A 15,501-nucleotide genomic window follows, 5' to 3' on the forward strand; every position below is an offset into this window, starting at 1 on the left:
ACAGAATTCCACCTGATTGTGTTATACATTGCAATTCTACTTTATTTGTTTACATGAAAATACTTCTAATTTACTCTGTGTTAACTGCCAAACGTAGGGGCTGTCACTCTGCTTTATTTCCAGATGGTACTAGGGATATATCTTGAACTTTATCATGAACAGGAAAGTGTGCCATGTATTTATTCCCCAACTGTGGAAATACATATTTGTAATATTTGAAATCATTTGAATGCCAAAATTGACTCTATCATTGGCCAAATACACTATTAGTCAAGCAATTCACATTTGGATCACAAGTAGATTCAATTTTAAAGAACTGATGAAATCACAAAGTAGCAATGCTGTCCTAAAAGATAAATGTGCTAAATTGAAATGGGAAAAAAATGAACCCAAAGCAATTTTATGTAATATCTGTTCATTTACAGTTGATGTGGACATGTTTCTCAACAATGCTATTTTGCCTAAAGCAAATTAAGCACATTGGATTTAAAATATGTGAAAATAGATAATACTCAGGCAGGCACCCAGTGAATTACACACTCTAATGGGGCATCAAAAGATGAGAGAAATAGGAGCTAAAAGACAACAAAAGAAAAGACATTTGAAAGGACTAGGAGCTGGTGCTTTTCAAAAGGCAAAGAACAGACGAGAACAAAATTACAAAGGAAGAAGAGCTAACCTATCAGATTAGTGAACATAGATGAAAATAAAGAGAACTGGAGATAGAAGACCTTGGAGGAATATCTGAAGATCATCTTTTGCCTCCACTGTGATTCTAATCTATACCTAACGGTTGTGTCCTGGGGGAAAGAGCTTTTTACAAGAGGGCAGATCCAGTGTCCAGTCCCAACTGTACTGTTAACTATGTAATATGATTCAAGGTACTTTTCTGAGTCCCTATTTTCTCTTATTCAAACTGAGAGTGATAAATTTATCTCTTAAAATTGAGGTGAGTATCTAACATCATAATATATGTGTAAATATTTATTAAAGAACATGCCTTGTGGTAGACACACATATGTACTTATTTCCTCCCTTTCTCATCTAAAGAGGGAGCATCTACAATCTTCTCATTTAGAAAGCTGTGCTATAAACAGAATATCCCCAATAGCTTCTATTTTTACCTGGGAAACAAAAAAAGTATGGCAAGATAACAATATGGCAAAAAGTATGGCAAAGTATTTATTGAATTAAACTGAACTTATTAAATAAAAATGATATAATGCATGGTCATAAAAGTCAGTAAGGGGGGCACTAAATAAAATCAATTTTATAGACTACTTTGAGCCAATTTAACACAGTCATTGAGTATCTGTATGCATGAAATTCTGTAATCGATGGCTAAAAGGTGAATCCAACATTTTCATCTTCAAGGAGCTTTAAACCTGCTAGCAAACAGAAGGACTACACATAGCAAACTATATACCTGATCAAATGAGATTGCTCAGGAAAACAGGCCACTGTGACAGGCTGATTAGTATCCCTGTCTGTTCAATATAGCAATAGAATTTACCAAGTGCCTGCCTGTGCAAGCAAGGATTCAAAAATTGCCCCTTCTATCAAGAATAGGTCTGCTTCTCGACCTAGAATTAAACTGCTTCTTTTTGGCTATGCTCTCATTTCCTTAAGCCATACAAGACAGGACTTTTACCTATAGCCACTTCGTTTTTCTTCTTGTGTTATTCTCTGATACTCTCATTTAATTTTCAAAAGAAAGTACAAAAGCAAGTGATAGATTAAATTTGTTCTGAAAATGCCAGTCAATAAGTAACTTGAATTTCATGATGCTGTTCATTTGTGCTTTTTCATGTTCTAAGTTGGAAAAAATGTTTAAATGACTGACTGAAGCCAGTGGGACCATGTTATGACCACGCAGGTAATGACACTGACATACCCTATCCATCTCAAATAACAAGTTAGTAATGAGCATTTTGAGCATTTGGAGGCCTTAGATAGCCTCTGTGAGTGCCTAACCTGCTCCAGAACTTGGAGAATTAGGTCCAGCATCATTAGTCCTGGCAATTTGTGACAAAACTATCACAGAGTTAAAGGGAGGGGATTGTTATTAGGGGCTAACTGATTTCCAGGTTCTTTTATATGCATTAATTTATTTAATTTTCATAACAATATCAATACCAATATTTTCTCATTATCAGTATTTTTTGATAATACACTTAGGCAAACAGAGGTTGAGCAGCACCATCAGAACCAAACACTAGGTGTAAACAATAGCATTTCCCATCCTTTTCACTACATCAATGTTTCCAAAAACGGCCTGATTAAAAAACATCTTTTTGGGTACAACTTAAAAAATAAAATTTCCAGATCTCTCCTTTAGAAATTCTGACTTGGTATTTTGTAATTAGGCCAGGAATCTGAGATTTTAACAAACTTTATCCAAGGTCATTTTGTAAAGTTTAGGAAATTCTGTGTCATGTCATTGTAACAGGGTACAGCCAAGAAGGAGTCCCCAAATAGGGATTTGGAATGGGTTCCAGAACTCAGGGTGTTCAGGAAATATTAGAAAGACATATAGGATGTCCTCACCCCTTCCCCCACAGGTGTGAGTTGGGGGAAGGGACACATGGAACAGGAACATGCAGGGCTGTGTTGTACAGCAACAGCTTTGCAGCTAACCTCTGGCATGGTCACTTAACATATCTCTAACCTTTAACTAGTTTCATAGATATGTTAAATAGCTGTGGCCATGCTGTGAGTCAGGGGGATGGAAGTGACTTCCACCCAAGATATAACTGGGGGGCAGATCACCCTGGTTATACCAGGGTGAGAGCCTGGAGAAGATTGGCTCCATGACATGGGACCACACCTGCCCAGACTTACAATGGCAGCCCAGTAAACTTGGAAGAATACAGGAATGCTGGCAGGTGTAACTGATTGTAGGAGGAGTTGGAATGGGGATGCAGAGGAAGGTTGGCATGGGGATTTAAACCCAGACTTGGCAGTCATATGATGGAGAACCATGCAGCTTTGGCAGAGTGGAGACCCCAAAGCTTTGGTGAGAGTGAGAACCATGTGGCTTTGGGGTGTTCCTGTTACAGGGTGCAGGCAAGAGGGGGACCCCAAATGGGTATTTGAAATGGAGCCAGAACTCAAGGTGTCCAGGAGATTTTAAGATGTCTTCACCCCTTCTCCCACAGGTGTGAGTTGGGGGAAGGGGCACATGGAGCAAGAACATGCAGGGCTGTTCTGTACAGCAACAGCTTTGCAGCTAATCCATGGCATGGTCATTTAACATACCTATAGCCTTTGACTGGTCACTTAGATATGCTAAATAGCTATGGCCATGCTCTGGGCCAGGGGGATGGAAAGGGACCCCCCAACACAAGATGTGACTGGGGGGCAGGTCCCCCGAGTTACAGCACCTGCATGGGAGCTTGGAGAAGATTGGCTACATGACATGGGGCCACACCTGCCCAGACCCATGATGGCAGCCAGAAAAGCTGGAAAGGACAGGAGATTGAGGGCAAGTGTGGCTGAGTGTGGGAGGAGTTGGAAATGGGGCTGCAGAGAAAGATTGGAGTAGAGATTTAAACCCAGACTCAGCAGCCACTGGGGAGAGAACCACTTGGTCTTTAGCAGAGTGGGGACTCCTGCAGCCCTGCAAGAGAGAATCACCATGAGGCTTTAGCAGGAGAACCACCACTCAGCTTTGGCAGAGTAGCGACCCACCTTCTTGCAGTCATTGAGGGGAGAGAACCATGTGGTTTTGGCTGAGTGGGGACTCCTGTGGCCCTGAGGAAGAGAGGACCACACGGCTGGAGCAGTGGAGAGAGGGCCACGAGCCTTTGCCAGAGTGGGGACCCTCACAGCTTTAGTAGGAGGAACAACCACCTGGCTTTAGCAGAGATCCTGGCGACACAGCTGAGGGTGCCAGGAAACCAGGGAGGTCTCCCAGCCAAGATGGATCACTGGGAAGAACTGGGGGCTACCTGGGCCAAGGACTTCTATTTCCTTTCCTGAGATACAGTACCCGAGAATGGGCAAAGGGGATAGGAAGGACTATGTGTATTTGTGGGTGTTTTAAGGGACTTTAGGATTTTGATGAAGATATTAGGTCACTACTTTAAGTTTGTATAGCATTAAATAAATATTTCCTTTCCTTTTCACAAATCTCTGGCATTGCGAGACATCTTTCCTATAGACGGCAGACATAATGGACCTGGGGGTTCCTTTCGGTAATAGTATATTGTCCCAGCACCCCCCCCCCCCTTGTTGTTCTGTAACACTCCCTTTGGCCATGTGCTTTAAGAAGCAGGAGAGACTTTGCCTGGAAGAAAAAGGGTGAAAGGACTCTTGCTGGTGGGCCATGAGAAGGTGCCACATGGCTTTGGATTAGCTGGAGATTCTGTCAGTGACACAGCTGATGGTTCCAGGAGCCTGGATCACAGACTTCTACTCCTTTTCCTGAGATACTGTACCCCAGATTAGGGCAGAGGGAGAAGGAAAGACTGTGTGTCTGTGGGTATCTTAAAAGACTTTAATATTTTAATGAAGACATTGGGTCACTACTTTAAATCTATATAGCTTTAAATAAACATTTCACAAATCTCTGGCATTGAGAGACATCTTTCCTCTGGAGGAGGGCATAGAGAACCTAGTGGGGGGTCCTTTCAGTAACAGTATATCATACCCCTCCGTGGCCCTGTTCTGTAATATCATGATGTGGAGGGGGCCTCAGGCATCCTTTATATGAGGTTTTTATTAACTCTGTGGCCCCCTTCTCTCCATCCCCTTTCAGGGATTTCCTTAGCATTTGCCTCATGCCAAAAACTACTCCTTGGGCAATCCTCTTCTATCAGTCATTGACAACTGAGTATGAATTTATAGTGCTTTCTCTCCCAAGAGAGTTTGCAACTTTAGCTTCAGCCCAGGATGTGGGAGGAAAGGCTGTGTCTTATGGTTAGGGAGTGAAATATTCAGAACACTGGCAGGTGGAAAATGTGGGAGAAATGAATAAGAAGCTATGTTAGGACCCTTGAAATCATTCAGAGGGAAGGCAACCTTCTGTCCCTGTGTTTAAAATGTTCTGAGTTAAATTGAGGATGTAAGTAATAATTATGTAAACTTAACATTTTTTCTGTAGAAATCCAGGTGTTCACTTGAAATTTATACTTTAAAATGATTGAGGCTAAGAATGTAACTGGAAAGAAGAAAGCCATGTTGCTGACATGAAAAAGCACAGAGATTTCCCCATAAATACACTGCTTACACCTTAGCTGTGAGGGGCGCACAGACTTTTGGTAGGATGTAAAAGTCAATAGTTGAAATGATAAATGGGTCTAAATGGGTTTATGGTGAAGCATTTAATCAGCTCAAGAGTTTAATTGCCAGTGCAGAAAGGGACACTATCCCTTGTGTTTTGCAAATCAGTAAGTCATTTATCTTTCTCTGCAGCCTATGATATAAAATTATATATACTTATGAAAAAAACACTGACGGAATAATACACGCTTTGATATAGCATGTAAATGCTATAGTTAAAAGCTGAAATGATATAGGAAATAGGAAAATTCACGTTTAGCCTAGTAATGGACTGTAAGTGCCATATTAGAAAACAACAGATATTTTGTTATTTCAGATGCCATAGTTTATGCCCATGTAATCTATGTTCAGAGCTTTTTATTTTCTTGTTGTATATTACCAGTAATATATGGAAAATTCAAAGCCATGCTACTGAGCATGCAGTACACTGGAAAATACAGTTATGAGTTATTGGTGTGTTTTGATGATGCTGATTCTATGCTCACAAAAATTAATTACTCATTTCTAAATGTGATAATATGAATGATACATAAATAAGTATAATGTTGGTTTAATAGAATGGCAGTTATTTGGAGGTTTAGAACCTAAACTCTGCAGTGAGACAGCCTGAAGTATAATTCTGGTTTCACATACCAACTCATCATCCTAGAGATAATTATTTAAGCTCTATGGCTTATTTTCCACTTCTGTAAAATGAGAAAAAAAAGGTATATATTTCATAGTTATTGTATGAAGTAAATGAGATCTAGAAAATATATTTAGTTAGTAAAGGTCCCAAAGGAAATATATGTGGAACATTCAAATTAAAGTAAATGAAGAAGAGATTCTTATAAAAAGAATTAATAACAAAAATGTGGGTGGGGTTTAGAGAAGCCAATAGAAATAAAGCCAGAACTGTGAGCATATAACAGCAGTGCCATCACTAGCCTGAGACCCAGAGGCAAGAAAAGAGGGTCTCTGGAAGCTGAAGGGAGAGTTACGTTAGGAGTACCCATTGTGTTCCAGAAAGATAAGATTCATTCTGGTTGCTTATGGCAATACTTCTCTAGCTTTGTGGTCCCAGGTACCTTTGATGCTCTTAAAAAAATTATTGAGAACTTCAAATATCTCTTTATTCATGGGAGTTTATATCTCTTAGTATTTACCCACTTGAAAATTAAAATGTAAATCCTTAAAAATGTGTATTACTTTATTTAAAGATAAAAATAATAAGTTCAGGAATCAGCACACCTTGGGAAGGGCCAGACAGTAAATATTTTTGGCTTTGGAGACCATGGAGTCTCTCCTGCAACTACTGGGTTGTGCTATTGTGGCACAAAAGCAGCCATATACAATATGTAAAGCAATGAGTGACTCTATTCCAAAGAAAACTTTATTAGCATAAATAGCAGGCAGGCTAGATGCAGACTTCAGGTTGGATTTCCTCCACCAGCTGTAGTTTGGCAACTTCAGATAAAGCCATTAACATAAACCTGTTAGCATGCTAAACCTGGTAATATAAATGGCATACTTTTTATGATAGATGTTTTCCAGGATGATGAAAAAGGAGGCAGTTTCTCATTTTTATTAATCTCTAACATCTGGTTTAATAAGGAGCTGATTCTCATGTCTGCTTCAGCATGAGTTGTATACACTGTTATTTTGGTTGAAGTATATGAAGAATATTCATTCTTATCCAGATATATATTAGAAATATGAGGAATATTTTAATAATTTCTTTAGATAGTTGTGGATTCTTTTTTGATACTACACCAAAACTCAAATGGTGGTTGTTTTTAAAGAGTAATTGAAATTAGAATTGAATACATCAATACGCATTTCAAATTTTTACATTAAAATAACTGATTTTCTCTTATATTACATTATTTTGTAACATTATACATTGACCATTTTACAAATAGTGTTAACTATAGTAATGCAGAGCTTCCAGATACTGAAAAATTTCATCATATAATAATTTAAATCACATTTATTAATATTAGCATTTATCTCATCAGAAAAGTCTTTTAACTATTGGGAAGGTACCAAGCTCACACTGGCAGATACAACTTTTCTAATATTCTAATTTTTGCTTGAAAACTTTAATTTTATCATAGACAACAAATATTGTTCATGGTTTTACTTGAAATGGGAGTCCCACTTTGTTCATTTTCAAGGCAATATCTGTCAAAAGACTGAGCTTGAATAATCATAGTTTGTGAGTCAGTTCTTTCTTTCAAGAAAAATAAAGCAGTTAGTTTAGATTTCCCATCACGGAGTTGCCCGGTGGCGTTTCTTTGGCAGTCCTCAAACTTTGGTATACAACAAACGTATTTTATGTGTACTTACCATTTTATCACACAGAATATGTTTTAAAAAGATATATTTAAGGATAGAAATTTGAAACTTTATTTTTATTACTTCATGAAACATGGTAATAAGTACAATAATATTAGCATGGCTGGGTGCTACCACCTTGATTTGTATTAAGGTACCAACAGTTTTACAAATGTTTTACTATTTTTGTACCATTAATGCAATTGTTGACAGAAAAGGCAAGTGCTATTTTAGTGCATTATAAAAATACTGTAGCCTCACATACTCTTTCAAGGGGTCTTAGGTATCTCCAATGGCTCATATATTATATTTTAAGAACCACTATTCTACATTTTACAAATGAAAAAAAAATGAGACTCCAGATAAAGAAAACAAATAAGTTTGGTGCCAAATAACTTGTCTGTGACAGAATCAAGACAAGAATTTGTATTTACCAACTCTGTCATCTCATTTGCACTCTAAGACATTTTATTAACACTTGTGTTATTTACCTGCGAAGATTGTTGTGAGGGTCAAGAAAGAGGAAGGAACTTTGAAATTTATAATTTAATTCCTACTTATTTTCAAGGTTTTAATAATAAATCTCTGTCTCAATACTTCTTGTTATTGCTTTATTTTTTCCTGAAACATGAGTTTATTCCCTGGGGACAGATGTATGACTCTATAGGTGTAGCTACAAAAGAACAAAACAGTGAAACAATTCAATTAACCCAGAAAATCTGGTGGTTTGTTGTAAACTGACTAAGATGCATAGTTAACTTATATCTTTACTTTGACAATTCTTTAGTTTCTTATAATTAGCCACCTTTCTTCCAACCACCAAATGTAATAACAACAGGAAAAAAATAATGAATTAGAGAAATAAATTAGGATAAAGCAGTGCCATGTGATAAATTTAGGGAAAAAAAAGTATAACTTAATGTGAAGTCTTGCAAAAAGAGAACAAAGTTAAGATTCTTGTATTTATCTAGAAGATTTTCTTATGTATAAATAAAACTGTGTAGTTTCTACAGGATAATGATTAGAAGAATCAATAAGATCAATAGTACATCAGTAATGTACTGTAAGAAATTGTATATCAGAAAATATAATACAAGTATGTCAGCATATGTATTTTGCCATCCTGGCATTTCAGGTTAGAAGCAGAGGACTGAGTGATGGTGTCTATGAGTTATGGGCAGGGGAAGGCTGGCCTTTGAATTTGGGATTATGATGCTGGTAGCAGGGTGTTTGATAAGATTTAGAGATTCCTTTGATTGTGGGACAAAATATAATGACACTGGGGTCGATGAAAGGTGAAGCAGTTTGTTACTCCCAAAGAAGTGAGGGCTACACACTTGGACCGCACACACAGGGGCTTCTCCTCAGGGCACGATAACGGCAAGCTGCGACTCTAGGGGGCAAGTAGGTAGGGTTGGCTAGGTCTTCCAGGCTCTTGTGGATTGGCTAATTGGAATAATTTATCTGGCTCCTGGACATAGAATTCTTCCCATTTGACTAGTACCTGGCCAGGGAAGACTAGGGCTGGGACATAGTGGCCTAGAATGTGAAAGGAAAGTGCTTACAGTATATACTTTATCAGCTGCTCAAGAGTACTGACCAGCATCTAATCAAGGCTTCAAAACTGCATCAAGGCAGCATTAAAAACAACAACAGCAACAACAATGCTATTTTATTCAGGGGCAGTGCATGAATAACAGGTTACAGGTTGATTTGGAAGAGGTAGAAAGAACTGTCTCATGTAGATTGGAGGAAAAGGGTTTGTACATTAGTGTATTTGTGAAAGATTTTTTGTGAACTATAGTTTATGGATGAGTTATGTATGCTCTTCAGGCATAACTATGAGGAAGAACAAAGCCATTATGTTAAGATGTTATCTATAGTTTTGTAGGATTGTTGAGTGACAATCTTATAGAAAGATTATTGATTCATGAATACATGGAAACTAATTGAGCCTTATGTTTAGGAGAGCGAGCAACTGTGTCTACATCAGCCAAGGTTCAGCTAGTCCTAAAGGGGGCTGGAGGTGGCAATTAAAGGAGCGAGCTTTGCTGTAGGGACATGGTTACTGTACCACCAAGAGACTGATTTCTGTGACTTCTTTTTTTTTTCATTTTTTCTAACTAATAAAGTGAAGATCTTTTGAGTTGTAAAAGGGAAGTATTGTTTTAAAACCTCATGAGTTTGAAGTCACAAAACCTGTTTTATAAGTAAATATGAGGGATGTAGTGTTATGATGATACATTCCCGAATTAATATCATTTTGATTATTGGTTTTAGAGTGGTTGGTGAGAAAAGCCACCTGAATACCACTTATGGTTTGAGTAACTTAGTTTTTCAGCTGCCAAGGGTGTTGGCTGCTAACGCTTCTCTTCTGAAACCCTTACTGCAAAAACCATCCTCATCTATTACCTGACGGATGGTAAGCCTAGTCCTTTGCCTGATGGAGGACATGTCTGTGTGGCCATCCCTGTTCCAGAGCTCTCCATAGGACTGACTGAGGCCACCATTACAAAAACATGTAGTATAACTTTTCCCTCTGCCAAACCTGCTTTTCTCCCTCACATGGTTATTCCAGAAATAACTCCCAATAATTCCCCAATAAACCTGCAGCCTATAAATCTTAAAATCTCCAAATCTTCCCCTAGGAAATTAACCAGTTGATTCTCAAAGTGGTCAAAGAAGGCAGACCCTAAAATGACATTTTGAAGCTGGATGATAATTAGGAAAAGGAATTGGCAAAACTTTTGATGAGGAAAGGAAATTCACCAGTAGTGGTAATATCTCAAGCAACTGAGAAATATAGAAAAATAGTAATTATAAGGAACATATAGCTGCTGCTGAGGCAATTTATACATTATAAAAAGATAGTGAAAGATTGAGAGTGATTAGCCATCAATTTAAAGCTTTTGGTCTTCCTTGACAAGAAAACTTCCTTGTCAAGAAATAAAGGTACTTTAACTTCTTTAACCAAAGGACAAAAAAGCTTCAGAATAGGCCCAGGGTTTATTTAAAGTAGAAGAGTTACAACAGAGGTTAAATTCTCAGCCTCCAAAAATGAGATACACCAAGATTACTCTTCCCAACAGGCAGAGTGTTGGTCAGTGAGTCTAATTTGTGTGGAAAATGAAATACTCTGAGGTAAGAATATATGAAGACTCACAACAGTGCTTAAGGGCTTGAAGAAGAACGATTGGAAGTTTGAGGACAAAGGTTTGAGGAGGATGCATGTTGATGGGATTTGTGGAGCGGGCACAAAGCATGAGAGCATCTACCATGAACAAGGCATTTCATGTTCAGGTACACTACAGGTCTCATCCAGTTGACATCAGCCCAGCCCTGACATCTGCCACTCCAGGGCTGATACTCGAGGTTTAAAAATAGATTAGACATTGTTAAGAATGGAGAATTAGCATAGTCCCACTGGGATGCATTTCCGCTCACCAGAATTTCTCTCCCAACACTGCTGTTAACATCCAAACTTCCAGCAGAAAGAAACAATTCTAAACTTTTAAAATGGCCCCATTATTTAAGGAAACCAACTAGTGATGTTATGGCAAGTTGATGAATTTAATCATCTCATCCTGAAGTGTCAGCAATTCATCTTGACTATACTCAGCACAGCTTTGTGTCTGCCTTTTCTGCCTCCAAGACCTCAATCAGACAACCTAAAACATGTTTGACCTATAAACAAATGACAGCATATAACCTCATGACAGCCTGAGGGATCCATGTTATATCTTAGCAAAGAGGTTTGGCAAGGAGTACTCGGCCAGGACATCCACTGGTTCTATCTACACACACTGTGCCACCTCAGAGCTGCCAACCTGATGGAGCAATAGAATGATCATTTTCAGGTATAGGTGAGCTGCCATCTTGAAGATGGTATCTGAGAGTTTGGGTAGCCATCTCCTATGACATGCAATGTACCCTAAATTAAAAGTTATTATATGGTGCTGTATTCCCAATATGTAGAATCCGTGCTCCTGGGGGAAGAGGGGCAGATGGGAATAGGAATAATTTCACTTATCATTGCCCCAGTGGCTCACTTGGGAAATCTGTGGTATACACCTCCACAACTCTAGTCTCTATGCCAGAATGGGAATACAGTCCTGTCCTGCATAACAACCTTTTGGTCTACAATAGACTCCATATATATTTGTGACCCCACAAGATTATAATAGAACTGAAAAATTCCTATTATCTAGAAAGCCACAGGCATCTAACATAGTAACTCAATATATGACTATTTTGTGCTGGTCTCAGTCTGTGGAGCATAATTCTATGTGTTAGAAACTACTGGGAAGATTCGCCTCAGCTTCTAGTGAGCCTCCTAGAAACAGCTCCCCTTTCTAAATCAGTGTTACAACTAGACCATCCCTTTGGTTTTGATTATGACTGTTTGGCCTCCTTCAGGAGTAACCATTAGGAGATTTTGAAGAAGAAAAGATTTTATTACTTACAGGTCCTGGAGTATATAAGGCATGCCAGGGGAGGGGCACACAGTGAAGCCTTGTTTGAAGTGTGGAGAGGGAGGGAGGGAGGGAGGGAGGAAGGAGAGGGAGAGAGAGAGAGACAGAGAGACAGAGAGAATGAATGAGAGAACAGTCCGGGCCTCTGCTTTTATTGGGGTCAAGGGTGGTGGCCTAGGGTTTTGCAGGCTCATTTTGTATTAGTAGATTTAAAACATAGAGTAGACAGGAAAAATAAAAAATAGCAAGTAGCCTCCTCAGTGGTCAGTTATAGAAATCAACCAAGAATCTCTAAAACAAAGGAGGCTCCAGGAGGGGAGGTAGCCTTGATCTTTACATAGCCCTATGGCTCGTAATGTGTCTATTTGAAATAGCCTTCATTGAAGTGGATGCCTCGTTGAAGTGGTTACCTTAGCAATCAAAGTTTAACTCAGAAACTTGCATTACAAAAAGAAAAGCCAACTATGAGGGCTTATACTACCATACTCAAGTGTTTGTGGTGGTGAAAATACAACTGTCCTGCCAGTCATATAAAGTATAGATAGCACAGACAATTATTGTAGTAGACTACACCATTTGATTGTTCTAAGACACTATTATATTTACACAGTGATTAAACTGTCTAATGACACATTTCTCAGAATGTATCCCTGTCGTTAAACAGCACATGATTGTGCTCTAATCTGAGGACAAAACAAGACTCCCATTGAACTTTAATCTATGGAACCCACACGCTCCAGACTCCTTATGCAGAGACACTTATAAGAAAGGAAAGGATAGGAGTTACCATCCTGGGATGGGAAAATCATCCTAATTACTACAGAAATAGAAATGATATTACCAATAGATATTGGGGTTTGTCACTCTATTAGGCAGAGTTCAGTCAAAGAAATAGGACCAGTGGGAGATATACTGAGAGTTGTTGCAAGAAATTAGCTTCCATGATTGTAGGGCCTGAGTAGGAAGGGCCCAAATATGTAGAGCAGGCTGTCAGGAAGGATGGGCTGGAACCTGGACATGAGCTAGAGCTTCTATCTACAGGCAGAATTTCTTCTTCAAGGCAGCCTCAGCTCTGTTTTTTAAGGCCTTTCAAATGATTGAATCAGGACCACCCAGAATACTGAGGATAATCTGTCTTACTTAAAGTTGATTATGATTTATACAATAGAATACTACTGGGCCATAAAAAATAAGAAAATTTTACAGTTTATGACAGCATGGATAGACCTAGAGAACATTATGTTAAGTGAAATAAGCCAGTCAGAGAAAGATAAATGCCATATGATTTCACTCATATATGGAATCTAATGAACAAACTAAACTAACAAGGAAAATAGAGACAGACTCAAAGATGGAGAACAGATGGCAGCTAGCGGTGGGGAGGCAGAGGGATTCAGAAAAAAGGACTCATGGACATGGAGGTTAAATGGTAATGGAAAAAATATAATACAATTTTTTAAAAAATAAAGTTACCTGATTATGAACTTTAATCATATCTACAAAATACCTTCAGATCAACATATAGAGCAGTAGTAGTATTTGATTAAACAGCTGAGGGCTTTAGACTGTCCAAGCTGACACACAGAAAAGGCCACCACAGCCACCCTGACTACATTCAGGACTGAGGAAGGGGCATTGTCTATGAGCATGCAAAGCATCGGCCAGGAATTGCCCTCAGCCAAAAGAAATTGCTTTGCACTCCTTTTCTGGGAGTAGCTTTCCTCCACTGACTCACCTTTGTGGGAATATACTGTTTTAGAACTGCCCGTGTGGAAGGATTTGGGGGCCATTCTCTGAGGAAAAACACCCCTGAGAGACAAAGAAAGCAGGAATCAGGAGAGGTTGAACTGCCCTGCTGTGACAACCTGCTGTGACAACAGTGCCCTTAGTCACCAACTCAGGCTAAATCTCAGAGCATATGATATATCTGATTATGGGGAGTTATTGGAAAAAAAACCTTTTTTTTAAAGCAAAAGCTCTGGTTTTAATGAGAGTATCAAACCCATCCAGGAACAAAGCCTCACAGGTTTATAAATTTGTTTACTTTAGAGTGTAGTCCAGTAGATTCCTCTAAATAAATAAGTGGTTCAATAATAAAGAACTGTGATGTTACAGATGAAATCAGATAATATTTACTTTGTAAAAACTATTTTAAGACTATTTTAGTAATTCCCAATTTCAACTTGAGAGCAAGCCATAAGGTTACTAATTGTGATATGCATACAAAGTAAGGCAGTCAGGCCATAGAGGAACAGTTTAACAATGATTTACTCAACAATTTTATCTATAAATGCAGTGTTTCCCCTCCTCTCCTGTTTTTATTTGACAAAAATGAGAATATTCTCTAATATTCATATCTGGAAGTTAAGAGAATCTAATCTGAGCCTGATTCCTTATGACAGACAGTCAGTGGTATAAATACCAGGAAAAATGCTATATTCTTGCTAACTGACAAATTTTTAGCTTTGCCTCTAAACTCAGATGTCTCCCAGCTGGCTAGCTGCATCCCTACACTGCAGTTTGAATCATATGTGTCCCTCTCCTGTAAGCTCAGGAGAAAAGCTGTCCTGTCATTTGTGAATAAAAATAAGCACTTTCACACTGTTTTCTTCCTCCAGCGCAGCCCATTACCCCATCCTTAACAAAGTAGCTGTCCATTGGGTTGCTACAAAACTATTGACCAGTCCAGGAATTACGTATGTGTGACTCCATAGTGCAATGCTATACTTCTTTATCTCAAGTAAATCATGAAAAAGAACAGAGAGGAAATCTTGATCCAAAACTATTACTAGGAAGCATTTTAACCCATTTGAATAGTTTGCTTGGCAGAGGAATTTCATCTTACTGAACTCTAAATTGTGGGCATCCTTAAAGTGATTAGTGTCTTTAGGCTACACTTGTAAGGGTTACCATTCCATACAGTACCATCAGGACAAGTAAGCACTTCCCTGGCCAAATCCATGAAGCAGGAGGGATTTGCTATTGTTAGGAAGAGGTATTGAATATCAAGAAGAGAAAACAATCATGAGGGAATGATTAACAGGTTAGCTTTGCAGAAAAGAATAAGAACTGAGACCACCCCAGACTCATGTGATCATCCAATGGTGTCTTCAAGTCAGCACGTTGATATTTTATCAAGGAAGTAGAAACCATAGAAGTTTAGCCTAATTTGCCCTTCCAACCCCCTTCTGGTGCTTCAAAACCCCTAACTCAGCCTAGTGAGCATAATGGATTTGAGACATTTCTAAGTCCCCTATCTTTCTTTGCTCCAGACTCTGACATTTTGGATTTTGGCTTTGTGAAGCATCGAGCCCATGAATCAGAGTTTGGAAACAGTACCCCAGGTGTAAGTCACAGGGATCTTACAATACATCTGATCTTCTGAATAAAATTAAAAAGCCAAAAGTTGCTTTGTGTAAATCCAAATAGA

Source organism: Phyllostomus hastatus, unplaced genomic scaffold, assembly GCF_019186645.2.
Source record: "Phyllostomus hastatus isolate PE091 unplaced genomic scaffold, TTU_PhHast_1.1 phas_scaffold_317, whole genome shotgun sequence".
NCBI lineage: Eukaryota > Metazoa > Chordata > Mammalia > Chiroptera > Phyllostomidae > Phyllostomus > Phyllostomus hastatus.